Genomic DNA, 12,676 nt, shown 5'->3' on the forward strand with positions numbered 1-12,676 from the left:
AAGAAAATGTAAGCTATTGAAATGTGGGCTGGAGAGTACTCTTGAGTATCTCCTGGGTGGAGAAAAAGATGAATACCTATGTTATAAATATTATTGGGAAGAAGCAAACACTGATGTCAGAAATCAACAGACACAAACTTATGTACTTTGGTCATATTAGGTACAGAGATGGAAACAACCTTGAGAAAGTTATTATGGAAGGCACAGTGGCGGGTCATCGTAATAGGGGACAACCACCAAGGAGATTGATGGATGGGTGCTCGAAGTTAGCAATGGATCACAAAGGCTTCTGAAAATTCTGTTATGTCACTGATATTCAGGCATGAATACGTGGATTTATGTAATCATTAGTATAGTTTAGCATCTTCCATCCAAATATCTCAAAGCACTTTCCAAACTGATTATGCCTCCAAATATAATTGTGAAGTCATTATGCTTACTCTACAGGTGGGTAAACAGACATAGAAGTGATCAACTGTAACCACTCCAGGAGACCTGGGCATCACCACAGAAAGCTCAATGAAAAGCTTAGAGACCAATACTGGTCAAAAAAGCACACAGTATCAGGATAGATGAAGAATGTGATGACATTTTCAGTATTTTCTATTATATAAATCACTGATATTGCCACACTATTCAGGGTGAGTTCAGTTCTGGTCGCCCCATCTGAAAAATGATATAGCTAATAAAAGCAAACACTTTATTTTATTAAAAGCATAACATGTGGAACTCAGTGCCACAAAATACTGTTGAGCAGAAGCGTTTAAGACACTTATATCTCAACATCCAGAGTAATGCTAGACAGGATACATTTATAAATTATATCAATTCTCAGGCTTCAGGGCACAAGGCAGACGCTGGAACTACTCCTATGGACCAACAGTTGAGCACAACCGATAACCCCATGCTAAGCAGTAAGCATGCACTATTGCCAAGACAGATGTAGAAAAGGAACCCCAGCAGAATAAAGTGAATGTTTATAAACACAAGAACAGTAATTTCCCTCTGTAAGGATCACAAAGAACTAATGAAGCGATCTTTCAACATGATTTAGAGCAGAGGCACTCAAGTGATGGATTACACACACTCATGAAAAAACCATTAGGCTCACTCCTTAATGGCTGGACATCCTATGCTTAATAATGAAACTGTTTTCCTACCCAGCAAGATAAAGCTAGGAGCGGTCTAATTCTATCAGGAGTCATTCTGATTGAGATCTATGAATTGTTTCAATACAAATAGACTTTCACTTAAACAGTTCATTAGGATAGAGTTTTCCTACCCATTCCAGGCCCACAATGGGGCGGCTTTTGTCTGCAGCTATGGGATACGACTAGTTGGAAGTGAAGAACAGAGAGATTTAGATTTTCAAAAGTGGCTTAGGCTTTTTGGAGAGTGACAGCGAGGCGTGTGGCAATCTACTTTGAACTCACACTGACTGGCGAGTCGAGAAACTCAATAAGCGACTCCGCTGTACTCGGGATCAATAAGACCATGAGTAAGTGCCCAATTTCATGGGCATATACCATTAAGAAAGCTGTACAATACCAGCTGCATATGTCACCGTCTATAAATACAAGCATTTCCTCTATGACGTGCTGTTACAGAAAGCTGGCTAGGAAACCACAGGTATGCACAGTCAAACTCAACTTTGCCATTCTTGAATTACATGGGCCTGATAACAAAAAGCCCTTGGGAACTTGATCTAGTTCCTTTTCCTACCTGAAGATGTATCACAGTGATCATTCTCTTCCCAGCTGTCCATCCACACACACTGCATGCAAATGAAATTTGGAAGCTTGCTACACCCACCCATCTCCCTGATTCCTTGTATCAACTGACAATAGCTGTCAGGTGCATACAACTTTCAAAGGACCACTGCCTTTGTTAGCAGGGGCGCTAAAAGTTAAACTGAACCCTCTTAATAAAAGCACACACACACACACACACACACACACATATATATATATATGTAACCCCCAGAAATAGGAACTAAGGAACTTTGGAAACTGAAAAAAGATTTTCACATCTCAACAGCCAAGCCAGATGCAAGTTCCCCTTTATGTTCAAACAATATACAGAGAGAAGTACTAATTCATACCAAGCAGCAATTTGTCATGAGAGGACGCTGGAAATCACGACTCCTGAATTAATTTGCTCTGCTAATGACTTATTTTGTGTCAATGGGGAAACCTTAATCTTTTCTGTTCTTCAGTATACCCATCTGTAAAATGGGTCTAGTAACCTCACAGGGAGTCTGAGAGGTCTCATCATAGTCTGACAAGCACCGAGATTTTCAGATGAGGGTTGCTATGTGAGTGCAAAGTTTAATATGATCAAAACTAGCAGATGCTTGCCTCCTTAGCCCACAATTCTATATTTAAATGGGAAGTGCCAAACGATTATTTTTAATCCTTTCCATTATTTGCTGTAATCTTTAAAAATGGAAAGTTTTTCCACAACTGGTTTAGTCCCTTTTCATTTGGCACACTTAGTTTCTCAAAGAGCAAAACTCAATATGATTCTGCTTTGTTTATCTCCTTGTCTGAGGGTCTGCATATCAATTATACTTGGAAAAGGGCTCCCCCAAATTAATCTGTGCCCCCTCTGCTAGCCAGCCATCAGACTACACAGGAGTAGAGCAAGAACTACTCTAGGGTAATTCAAAGAGAGGGCCTTTTTACAATTCCTTAGCAATAGATTGATGAATTTATGTTTGAAAGACAGATATTCAGAATCTAGAGTTTGTTCCCTACCAACTAGACTATGAAGGTAGATTCAAATGGGTAAATTGAAACTGCTTTTTTAAATAAAAACAAAGAATAAGCGTATTATCAACTGTAGTGCAAAATATAGCAAATTGTAACCCAACTCACCCAATCACAGATTAACGTGCAATTTAGAAAGAGTTATGGGAAAACAACTGAAGAAACCTAACTTTAAACTGATGCTGAATAGAACCAAGTCTACATATGACAGACAGCAAAGGATAACATCAGCGTGAAAGATATTAAGTATACTGTATGTGATTAAAATGGGGTCACTGCAGGGCATGCCATACCACACAGTTTATGACACCCTGGACACAGCAGAATGTACCTGAGATACATTTATTTAAAAGCACAGATTTTACACTACCCTAACTCTGTAAAGTTTGCATTCCCAGCGTATCAGAACTGCGCATAGGCCTGAGCAAGAAAGCGGTAAAAACTTCCTCACTACTTATCTTGGCAGTGCAAGTTATTAGAGAGCCACAGCATGGCTGTAAAGAATATATTTGGCAGATTAACTGCTCGAATTGTACACTCAGTAAACAAAGGAGAGAAAAGTTGAGATCACTTCCAAGTTTCTTGCCATCTACATGGGCAAGAAGTTGGTGAAGGTTAAAAAAAAAGCAAACTTTACTTCTAAAGATACAAGTGTCTACGGCACAAAGAGGAAAAGCTTCACCTTTTAAACAGCCCTAATCCCACCTCTTTGAAGCTCAGACCATACTGCAGAATCAAAGGCACTGGTTGGGAGGGAATTTGCTCCTTCAGATGAAAATATCTGCTCTTCCACAATTCAGTCAAGCCAAAAGATAAAGCCAGGTGGGTTTAAATTAGTGGTGTAACAGACTTGATTACAAGTGCCAGGAAAAGGCTCAGCAGTTGGAAAACAACACACCCAGAGAGAGGCCTCTTGGATTATGAAAACAGAAGGAGATAGAAGTACAAACAATGAACCCTATTTGACAAAGTCATGGCAAAACTTAAACTGCCGGAGGACACTAACGGAGAAATTGCACTCTGCAAAGAAATGTGGGTCTAATTCAATACAAGCCGCCACACTAATGCAACACTGTGGCTGGGAATTTAAATGCACAAGAATCGGGAAATCTCTCTAAAAATAATAACTCAGCCCCTTTGCACAACTGTAGCATTTTATATCACTCAGTACATTGTTAAAACGTCTTAATCTATAATGTACAAAGCAGATGAGTTATGGTTGCTGCGGGAATCTTTGAATGTCTTGACTTGCACATTTACATTCTCAGATATAACACTGCATTATCAGTTTCCCCTAATGAATTTTCTTCTGTTTAAAAAAATAAATGGAGAACTGGCTGAGCATACATTCAAATAAACATGCTGTGTGAGGCTGTAATAAATTCACTTTGTGCATTTATTTGAAGGCATACTCACCTGTAGTCTGCAGGGTCAAACAGTGAAATAAACTCAACCCTGAGTATTTTATTTCCATCCCTACTTGGACATTACAAAAGGGCTGCCAAGCTCAAGAAGAGGGAATATTGGAATTGGGGAAAGAACTTCTCAAGAAGCACCACCGTATTGGAAGCTAGGACTCCTGAATTCTTTTATTTGCTTTTTCACTAAGCCTGGTCTATACTTGCAAGCGATATTGATATAATTATGGCAGTTAAAGGTGTGGGTTGTTTTTTTTTTTACCAACAGAGTTATATACCAGTACAAGTTCCAGTACAGATGCAGTCATACTAGTATAAAAGTGCTTTATACTGGTATAGTTATTCCTCCTCCCACATGGAATAGGATTACCAGTGGAAAGCTCCCTTATACAAACCCTTGCATCCACAACTACACAGATAGTAACTAAAGTGGTACAACTTTCTAGCGTGGGCAATTCTAGTGTACAAATGACTTTGTAACTTTGGGCAAGTCACTTAATCCCTCTATGCTTCAGAGTCTCCAACTGTAAAACGGATATACTATCACATAAGGTTGTTGTATTAGCTCACTAATGTTTATGATGTGCTTTGATATTCACAGGTCAAATGCACTATAGAAAGACAATCATAAATATTCATATATGGAAATCTAAAAAAGCTGACTTTTGAGTCTTGCTGTTGACGTAGACCCCCAGAGGTTATTCCCCGAATTCCCCAAGAAAAAGGCAAGAAACTTTCTAGTCTGTCCCATAAACTTAACAAATTGAGCATCCTAGTAAGATTAAGCAGCCCCACGTTTCAGCTGCTTTACTGACAACATACACTGGAGAGGAACTTTGCTGTGTTAACCCACATGCGGATATATTTTACATTAAATCTTCTACAAATACTTTCATTTCAAGACAGCACAATACAACTTTATTGCTGCTGAGTTATCTGTAATTCTGACCTCATTTGTCATTCAGTCAGCTTGCAGAATGACATTAGGACATTATGTTTCATGCTTCCCCAGACCTCAGTTCCATCAGCAGAACTGTCAGAACACCAATTCACAGTTCAGAGTTTCATATTTCTTCCCCACAAAGGACTCGCTGTAAAGCAGTCTCTCCCTTCACTCACAGACTGCCTTGACTTTAATGGTTCGACTTGAAATTCAAACATTTTGTTTACAGCAATGGAATATTGCTTAAACTAGGACCCAAATACAGTTTTAGGATGGATTACTTCAAGTGAAGCAAATTATAGGGAGGAAAGAGGCAGAATCCATCTATCAGAGCCCTTTTATTTGGTAGAAGAGATAAAATGACGTATTTCTATTTCCAGGTAGAAAAGTCATACACAAGAAAATGCCTCCCTCCCCCAACTCTGCCAAGAAACTCAGAACATTTCTGTGGAAACCTATAAACCACCACGTATACACTTGGCTGTGCTCTGAAATTTCAAAGGCACAAAAGGTTGTACAACCCCTACGAGAGAGCACAAAGATAGGCTCAGGCAACATGGGTAACTAAGAACAGCAGTACGTTCAACTGAGCATCTGACACATCAGGGCAATATCACCACTGGCAAAAATGCATACAGTGTCTTTAACTTCAACGGAGTCGTACCTGCTCACACTAGCTGTGTACTCCATCCTGCAAGACAGCATGTAAGAAGATCATAAATAATCCTAATACTTAGCATTGATATACGTGTACAGCACCCGGCACGATGAGGCCCCAATCCTGATACCATCAAAAGGACTCTAAGTGCTTTACAAACTTGAATTAAACTACAAAACATACCTGTAAAGTAAGCATATATTATATCATTCTATTAATGGGGAAAACAGAGGCACAGAAAGGGAAAGTGGCTTGCCCAAGGTCATACAGTAGGTCAATGGCAGAGGCAAGAGATGAACCCAGGTCTCCAGAGTCTCTATCCTGTGCCTCAGCCACAAGACCATCCTTCCTCTGCCTCGTGATCCAATCACTACCTAAACAACAAGGAATCTGGTGGCACCTTAAAGACTAACAGATTTATTTGGGCATAAGCTTATGCCCAAATAAATCTGTTAGTCTTTAAGGTGCCCCCCGACTCCTTGTTGTTTTTGTAGATACAGACTAACACGGCTACCCCCTGATACTAAACACTACCTAGGGAAGTAAGGGAATGAAGTTAGGGTATATCTACACTACAGCAGTATAGCTATGGGGCTGCAGGTGCACTGCTGTAAGGCCATAGTGTAGTGGCTTCCTACATCAATGGGAGGGTTTTTTCCATCAAGGTAGGACAGGTAATCTACCTCTCGGAGAGGCAGTAGCTAGACGGATGGAAGAATACTTCCATCAGCCTAGCCACATCTGAACCAGAGGTTAGGTTGATCTAACTACGGTACTTTGAAGCGCAAAATTTTTCAGTCCTGAGTGAAGGTCAATCCAAGTTCTCGGTGTACACCAGGCCTCAGAAGGAGTGCACGGCGTCTGTCTAGCCCAAAAGATCCTGGCCCCGTGTGCAGCCCTACCCGAGGAGTTATGAATGCTCTGATTGACCATATCGCCACTCCCAGTGGAAAAAGCTGTACAAAGACATCAAAGCTTGCCTCCTTACTAGTCATAAATACATCAACATATCACTTTAAGCTCATTTCAGGCTGGCTCAACGTGTATTTTGCTATGTCAGTCTTTTTCACAGTAATCTGTTTACAGTTCTAGATCATGTTACCAAAAAGACTGGAAAGATTTTAAATTTAAAAAAAAAAATGTTTCAAAGAAGAATATAAACCTCTCTTAATTAAGCCTAGAAGGCTTTCCTGACAGATTCAGACTCTAGTGATTAAAATCACAACTCAGTTTTCACTGACTGCACAGTTAGCTCTTTATTACAGTGTTACTGTTCAAAAAAACATTAAAGTTGTGTCAGCATTTCCATGATAAACCATTTCAGGAGTCTGTAACTTAGCTGTTTAAAAAGACTACTCCATGCTCAAACTTGCTGTACAAGGTCCCCGCATGGGAACGGTTTTAAACGCACACAATGTGTCTAAAAAAATATTTTCTGTCCATTTATACGTTAATGTAAAGAAAAGTATGTTACTGAAACAAGATGAAAGTAGCTCCAATTTTTAAAGCACGTGTCCAGTGAGGTGGTAATGCTCTATATCGCCTACAAGTTACTGGTTCCTGCTGTCTCCTGACTCAGTCAACAGGGGCTTGGGGGGGTCCACAAGATGATGCAGCCTGTGGGAGAGGGAATATCTCAATGCTCAGCAGCGACCCAAAGGGAGTCCTCTCCTACTCAAGAGGGGGAGCATAAAGCGTGTGAAAAGATGGAGAACTCTATGGATCTGACAGGAGGTTAAGGGCCCTTGGGGGAAGGAAGGGCAAGTTAGTATGTGAAAGAAAAAAATTTCATGGCAGCTCAGCAGGTTCTTTCAGAGCATTTTTAAAGGGACAGTGTCAAATCGAGACCTAGTTACTTAAAAAAAAAAAAAGCTAGAAGTAGTGTCAGGTGCTATTCTGGCTCCAGAGTTGTCCTGCCAATTTTTGTGGGTTCACAATAACATTTTCCTATTGCTGTTTGATGTGAGAAAGCCCACATAAAACACGATACCAGGTACAGGCAAGTGCTGTCAAGGTAAGCAAATCGGGAAAGATATTTTTTTCCTTCTAATCCAGTGGTTCCCAAACTGGGGTTCGCAGAACGTTACAGGGGGTTCGCCAGAAAAATTTCACTAATGGTGGACAGAGGACCCTGGGCATTGGAGACAGCAGGTGGGACCTGGTTACAGGGCAGACACCCCGAGCCCCAGGGAGAATGGGGCTGGGCAGTTGGGGCCGGCAGCCCAAGTCCCGGCGGTCAGCAGGGAAGCTGGCAGCCCGAACCCCAGCTCTCCGCGCGGGGCTGACAACCCAAGCCCCAGGGAGAGCGGGGCCAGGCAGTTGGGGCCGGCAGCCCGAGCCCTGCCCCCGTCAGCGGGGGAGCCAGCAGCCCAAACCCCAGTGCTCCCCATGCAGGGTTGGCAGCCCGAGCCCCAGGGAGAGCGGGGCTGGGCAGTTGGGGCATCCATCACACTGAGGAAAGTTAAACTTAAATCCCTGAAAATATTCATTTTTAGGAGGGGGTTCACGAGATTTCACAGTTTAGTGAAAGGGGTTTGTGGGCTGTTAAAGTTTGGGAACCACTGTTCTAATTGTTAGTCACCTCAGGTGTAACAATACTAGGCCAAAAAAAAAAAAAAAAAAAAAATCCAGGCAGAGTGTTACTTTTAATGGCTATTAGCCAGGATGGACAGGAATGGTGTCCCTAGCCTCTGTTTGCCAGAAGCTGGGAATGGGCGACAGGGGATGGATCACTTGATGATTCCCTGTTCTGTTCATTCCCTCTGGGGCACTTGGCACTGGCCACTGTTGGAAGACAGGACACTGGGCTAGACAAACCCTTGGTCTGACCCAGTCTGGCTGTTCTTATGTTCTAAGTTGATGATAATGCCAAGCAGCTCTAGCTCTGCCAGCCCTATATTATTCAAATATTAGGAAACTAGAATGCAACTATTAAACTTTGGTGCTCTAGAATAATGCTGTTTTTGCAAGTATCAAGATACCTGAAGATTTTAGACTCTTGCTCCGAAGGGTTAAAAAAATTCAGACAATTAAAGTGAACGTATGTTTCCTTTAAATGGTACATAAATATAAGAAAAGTGCAAGGTTTCAGCAATACAGCTTTCATAGGGGTTTGACCGCCAGACTGTATAGCTGGAAAGTATCATTATGTGGATGGGAAAACGGATGCATAAAAGCTAAGTGATTTGCCAGGGGTCTCACGAAGAGCAAGAGACGGGGATGAGAACAGGTCTCCTGACTCGGCATCCTATCCACCGGACTTTGTTGGAAAACTACTGCTTTATGGGATAAATGGACGCACATTGTACTCATGATGATATTACAACCTACTTGTCCATCGAATAAATACAATATAGCCATCTTCCATCAACAAGAGTCTGTTTTGGTAACCCCTGCACGCCCACCTGACAGAACCAACCCAGCTACGCAAAAGGGATCTAGAATCCCTCCTGTCTCAAACGCTTTCAACAGAACTGTTAACTTACAAATTCCGACTGTAGGACTACCTTTTCCCTCAGGTTAGGCCTGTGCCACCCCCTCAGCCACACCCCACCCCAAAGACAATAGGATTGCACAGATACAACAGAGGGCATGTTGTGGCCTGCAGAATTTACAAGTGATGATGATGCACAAGCCAAAGAGTACCCAAGGAAACTTTCAGAACCCTTGGTGAGTTTGCAGGACTGGAATTTAGAAAAGCCATCTATTTTTATTGTAAATGGAGAACATTTGCTTTGGAATCAAAATAAAAGTAGAACCTAAGTCCATTTTTTACAGTCTCTTGTCACAGCAGAACCCCGCTTTAAGCACTGAACTGATATTTAACAACATTAAGATCCAAGTATATAGGTGACCACTAGCAGCACTAGAGTTAAGAACCTGTCACAGCATAAACTCCATTTTTCAGGGGCTATGAACCAGGCAATTAAGATCAGCACCATTGTGGCCAAGAACTTGACATTCAAGGTCTCAGCGCAGGATGGATTTCTGAAGTGAGACACTCATTGCTTTCTGTCACTTCAGCCTGTTCCCTGTGCAAACAGTTTTATTTTGGGAAGTAAGTTTTACGTGGGATTAGAAAAGCCTGGTCCTTGCTTCAGACTAGGAATTAACATTAGAATTTTTTTTTCAAGTGCATAGTAAACTTTACTTATTTTTAAAAATACATTTTCATGCTAGAAAAATCCAGGATGCTGTGAAGTAATTACATGGAAAAGGCTGGTGGTCTAGACATCAAATAGGGACAGATTCTGATACCCCCTACTCACACCAAATAATCCATGAATAATCACATTTTAGTCCTTCAGTCTACTTGTAGAGTAACATGCTATTCAGCCTCAGAAAGGATGGAAGAATCTGGCCCTTAATACACATAAAAAGGGAGTGTATTCATAAATTCTGGAGCTACTTTACTTCCATAAGAGACTTCCTTCTTGTTCTTCAATAATATCTAAAAATAACCAGGCAAAATTTAATAGAGAGGCATATTAGCATGCGGAATAGTCTCCTACGGATTTGAAGGAAGCCTTGCTATGCAAGTCATTTAACAGTTAACCGAAAGGCCCCTAGAGAATGTACTGTCAGGAACAAGACTACACTGTCAGTAGAAACAGATAGGTAGATAAGGCAATAGGTCTTTTCCATCACTAACATCGAAGTAAAAAGCCACCGTGTATTAGAGAGCCTATCTTTCCCCACAACAAAAGGACCAGACTTTAAAAAAAATAAATTGTTTTTATTTAGCTGTATAAGAGAAGCAGCCCCATCAGGATTGGGCGAAGGAAGGGTCCATTGTATTAGGTGCTGTACACGCAAATTGAGGGTTAATCTGGACAAACTATCTGTCCCCAAATACTACCAGGGGACTCAGAACACCAGGTGTTACACCTTAATACAATAACAGAGGTCCTTCAAAGGCAGGCCAATATAACTCCTCCCTTCCTGTCCCAAACTATCATGTGGTATTATTTTACACTCTTTAAGAGTTCTTCCACTGCACCCCAGAAGTGATTGCATTTGAATGATGGACGAAATGATTCTTGTAAATGGGTTTTGGATAAAACGGGCTATGTATAGGTAGGATTATCTTCTACAGTACCTGGGGATGGTTCAGACTAGATATCAAACCAGATTCTCAGCCTTAACTCTAGGCATCATGACTAGCATGGGTAAACCAAACCTTTGGCCCACGTAGGTAGTTGCATTGCTTGGACTGTGCTTCAGGAAATGACTCAAACAGCTACACCTTCAGGGCTGTCAAAACTCTGACTAATAAAGATAACTTGAGGAGGAATAGCCTCCTTGGAGGAACGAGAAACAGGGTTGCCCAGGGAGGGGCAAGTGGGGTAATTTGCCCCAGGGGCCCCCTCAAGAATATAGTATTCTATAGTATTGCAACTTTTTTTTATGGAAGGGTCCCCCAAAAATGCTTTGCCCCAGGCCCCCTGAATCCTCTAGGCAGCTCTGCTGAGGAAACCTGAAGCACTATCCCCTCCCTTCCAGAAAAGAGAAAGAAATGAGGTAACGGACAGGAAAGAAGGTGCAGGACAGAACTCTCCCCCCAAGAACTGACCCTGGGAGAGGAATAGCAGAGAGACCTGCCCCCCACCCAGCTCCCCAGAGACCCTGACCTGAGGGGAGGAAGAAGAGAAACCTAGCCCCCACTTGGCTTCCCTGACCCCCTGGGGTGGAAGGAGGAGTGAATAAGCAAAGAGCCCGTCCCCCACATGGTTCCCCAGAAATCCTGACCTGAGAGAAGGGGGGGGGGGGGAGTAGAAGCAGAGAAACCTACCCCACCCCTGTGGCTCTCCAGGGACTCTGACCCAGGGGAGGGAAGCAGAGACCTGCCCCCCCACTGCTCCCCAGAGACCCTGACCCGGGGGGAAGGGAGCAAAGGGCCCTGCCCCCCCACTGCTCCCCAGAGACCCTGACCCGGGGGGGGGGAGCAAAGGGCCCTGCCCCCCCCCACTGCTCCCCAGAGACCCTGACCCGGGGGGGGGGGGGAGCAAAGGGCCCTGCCCCCCCCCACTGCTCCCCAGAGACCCTGATCGGGGGGGGGAGGGGAGCAAAGGGCCCTGCCCCCCCACTGCTCCCCAGAGACCCTGACCCGGGGGGAGGGGAGCAAAGGGCCCTGCCCCCCCACTGCTCCCCAGAGACCCTGACCCGGGGGGAGGGGAGCAAAGGGCCCTGCCCCCCCACTGCTCCCCAGAGACCCTGACCCGGGGGGGGGGGAGCAAAGGGCCCTGCCCCCCCACTGCTCCCCAGAGACCCTGACCCGGGGGCTCCCCGGTCCCAGCCCCGCGGATCTCTCCGCACGCGGGGGTCCCGGGGGGTAGCGGGCGGCCCTCACCTGGTCCCCAGGGGCGTCGGGGTCCTGACTCCCTCCTAGAGGCGGCTCCTCACTTCCGGGTTCGCCGCCGCCATCTTGGAGGCGTGTTGCGTACACGAACTTCCGGCCCGCCAGACCGGAACCGGGGGGGCGGGATCCGGGAGGAGGCAGCGGAGCGGGGGTAACGGGAGGGAGTCGCCGCCTGCCGCCTCCCCGCCCCGTACCACCCTCCACCCCCCTTCCCTAGTGCCCCCCGCCTCGCCTCCTACTGCCCCCCCCACTGCCCCCCCTTCCCTAGTGCCCCCCGCCCCGCCTCCTACTGCCCCCCCACTGCCCCCCCTTCCCTAGTGCCCCCCGCCTCGCCTCCTACTGCCCCCCCCACTGCCCCCCCTTCCCTAGTGCCCCCCGCCCCGCCTCCTACTGCCCCCCCCCACTGCCCCCCCCTTCCCTAGTGCCCCCCGCCTCCTACTGCCCCCCCACTACCTCCTTCCCGCCCCCCACTGCCCCCCCTTCCCTAGTGCCCCCCGCCCCGCCTCCTACTGCCCCCCCTACTACCTCCTA

At 44.8% G+C, this 12,676-nt stretch overlaps 1 protein-coding gene across 2 annotated transcripts in view; it reads right to left on the minus strand.

The window, feature by feature from the left end:
- The window catches only part of SBNO2 (strawberry notch homolog 2), a 111,821-nt gene extending 99,511 nt beyond the window's left edge, over positions 1–12,310 (minus strand). For both annotated transcript variants that reach the window (XM_054013626.1, XM_054013625.1), the window contains exon 1: positions 12,137–12,310. The gene's annotated coding sequence lies outside the window, so the exon portion shown is untranslated. The remainder of the gene's footprint in view (positions 1–12,136) is intronic.
- Between the last annotated feature and the right edge of the window lie 366 nt (positions 12,311–12,676).

This window comes from Malaclemys terrapin, chromosome 24, assembly GCF_027887155.1.
Source record: "Malaclemys terrapin pileata isolate rMalTer1 chromosome 24, rMalTer1.hap1, whole genome shotgun sequence".
NCBI lineage: Eukaryota > Metazoa > Chordata > Testudines > Emydidae > Malaclemys > Malaclemys terrapin.